The sequence below is a fragment of the Capricornis sumatraensis genome, chromosome 4, assembly GCF_032405125.1.
Source record: "Capricornis sumatraensis isolate serow.1 chromosome 4, serow.2, whole genome shotgun sequence".
Lineage (NCBI taxonomy): Eukaryota > Metazoa > Chordata > Mammalia > Artiodactyla > Bovidae > Capricornis > Capricornis sumatraensis.
The window spans coordinates 12801458-12803895 of record NC_091072.1 but is presented as its reverse complement, the minus strand read 5'-3'; the positions used below and the strand labels follow the sequence as shown (position 1 = coordinate 12803895).

At 45.4% G+C, this 2438-nt stretch overlaps 1 non-coding gene across 1 annotated transcript; it reads left to right on the top strand.

Annotated features, from left to right (window-relative positions):
* Window positions 1-2123: 2123 nt before the first annotated feature.
* Window positions 2124-2196, top strand: TRNAG-CCC (transfer RNA glycine (anticodon CCC)). Its single transcript has one exon. It is a non-coding gene; the product is annotated as a tRNA-Gly (tRNA).
* The last annotated feature ends 242 nt before the right edge of the window (window positions 2197-2438 follow it).

The following is a 2438-nucleotide window of genomic DNA, read 5'->3' as shown; positions in this document are numbered from 1 at the left end:
ATTGCCAGTTTAGGTTAGAATCACACTTAAATGTATCTTATTATACACAGAGGCACACAAATGCAATATGTCATCTTTAATGGTTCAGAACAAAGCCTAAAAAAATAGTGTCCTAGCACAGATGAATTTTATAACCTTTGATATATGGCTTTCATTATTAACAATAATTTCTGTAACTGCATCCAAATTCGGGAAGACACCCGATGAATATTAATTTTATTTTTGATTTATTTTCCGCTCCCGGTGGCTCCCTCTAGGGCAGACCTGCGTTCCCAGCGTCCCTTTAGCCCTGAGATCTTAACATCCTCCAGAGTAAAATTCTCAGGGTCCCGGGGACCGCCTGGTTCCAGGAATACTGCATTTGGGGTTTGGCTGTTCTGCTGGAAAATGAGGAATTTCTTTTTTCCCATTGCATTTTCTTACCTCTTTATATGTTACAAAGACTTCCCTCTCACACACCCTTTGTCATTATATTAAAATCTAATTGCAAGACAACTCTCCTCACCTAAGTCATCAACAAAGCCCAATTATTTCTAATGCATGCAGAAGGGGGGAAAAAGTGCCGACAATAAAAAGGCAGGCAGTAACCTAAGCCTTTTTCACAGTCAGGCTTCAAGTTCACATGTGAATTTATGCCAGTTTTGACATTAGCCGAAAAAATTAACAGTTCTCAAAAATGAAACTCTCACAAAAGGGGTTTTGTGTTTCAAGCAGAATAAATTATAGTGTGATGTTATTAAAACACTTAGTTGTTAAGTTGCCAAGAAAATCCAGTATATTCACACAGAGTCGAGGACCTGTCTCCATGCAAAGTAATTAAATTAGATTTATGGGCTGCATTACATCAGTGTTTGATAGTTCATTTTTCCTTTCTTCATATTTTGCCCTGCTTTATTAGAGCATGTGACAGATGGTAAAAATAGTGTGAAGTTTCTTGGCCCTGTGCTAAATCCCCTTTCGGTAGTATATCTCTCTTCTGTCAGTTTTCCCCAGTGATGATAAATTAACCTCTCTCTTTGTATCCCAAGTGTGGCAGTAAAGCTCTCTTTGACACAGCACCATCACTTTATCTTAATCTGTGCTGTTTCGGGCAGAGAGGGAGATGATGCAATCACCACCAAGGAGTTTAAGGGGAAGATTTATGGTGTCAGAAAACGGGAGGATGATTAATATAATATGCATCATTATATTTTTCATTTTGTCTCATTTGTCGCCTTCTCCGCATCCAAGGCCCGGAGTTCGCCGGGGTGGGCCGTCCTCGGGACAGACTTTCACCCCGGGCTCTGTTTGGAGGGCTGAACCCCGGAGGGCTGGCAGGTGGAGGGTGGCCGATCCCTCCTCCTGACTCCTCCAGCATCCTCAAAGCCTCCAGGAAGGGGATGAGGCTTTTCTCTCCAGGGACGGGGGCCGGCTTCCTGCCTTTCCCAAAGGGAGGCGGTGGCACCTGGGTCTGCTTGACACAAGCCTCCCCTTTGGGAAGGGGATGTAAAGAAGGTCTCGGGGCCCTGTTTGAGGTGGAACAAGTGTTCAGTTCCTGACACTGAACAGGAGTTGGGGTTATCCAGCCTCTGAGAGACGCTGCTGGCAAGACCAGAAGAAGCAGTGCCACATACAATGTTTTTGCAGGAAAGGACTTCTTATGTCCCTTACTTACAATAAAGCTGTATTTTCCTTTAGCTACTCCTTGGCTAGGAATTGCTTATATCTGGAAACTGGCTTTATTCATTCGGCTCCATGAGCATGTGTCAGCCTGGCCGGGTGACCAGCACTGAGTCAGACGCTGGATGGGGACAAAGGAGCCGAGGGCCTGGCCCTGCCCTGAGGAAGCCCGCGATCTCTCCAGTCGGGCAGCTGTTGGCCAAATGCTGTGAGCATCCCTCCCTCCCAGGTCCTGCCAGCACTGAGAATGCCAGGGGAGGGTTCCTGGATCCCACTGAAGGATGGTCCCTGCATCAAGGGAACCAGACCCATTACAGAGAAGATAGGCATAATGAGAGGCATAATGGAAAAAAAAATCACTCGAAGTGGAAAGGAATCCTGGTATATTTCCCCCAAAGTGAATAATCCTTTGCGTAAATGAGTGATCATTTCCTCCGCTTTAAAACTCTGCATTTTGGGGAACTTCCCTGGTGGTCTAGCGGCTTAGACTTTGTGCTCCCAATGCAGAGGGCCCAGGTTCAATCCCTGGTCAGGGAACTAAAGCTCCCATGTGGCAACCAGAGAAATGACCCCACGTGCCACACCGAAGACCACTGCAGCCAAGTAAATAACTTAAAAAAAAAAAAATCTGCATTGTTCACTATTCACAGAAAGTGAGGTAACCCTCTGTAACCCCGGCAAACTGAAATAATTCAACATGGTTTTCCTCCAAGACGGGAAGCACTCAATGGCAGGAGGCCTGTCTTGGGACATGTTATTCATTTGCCAAATCTTTTCAT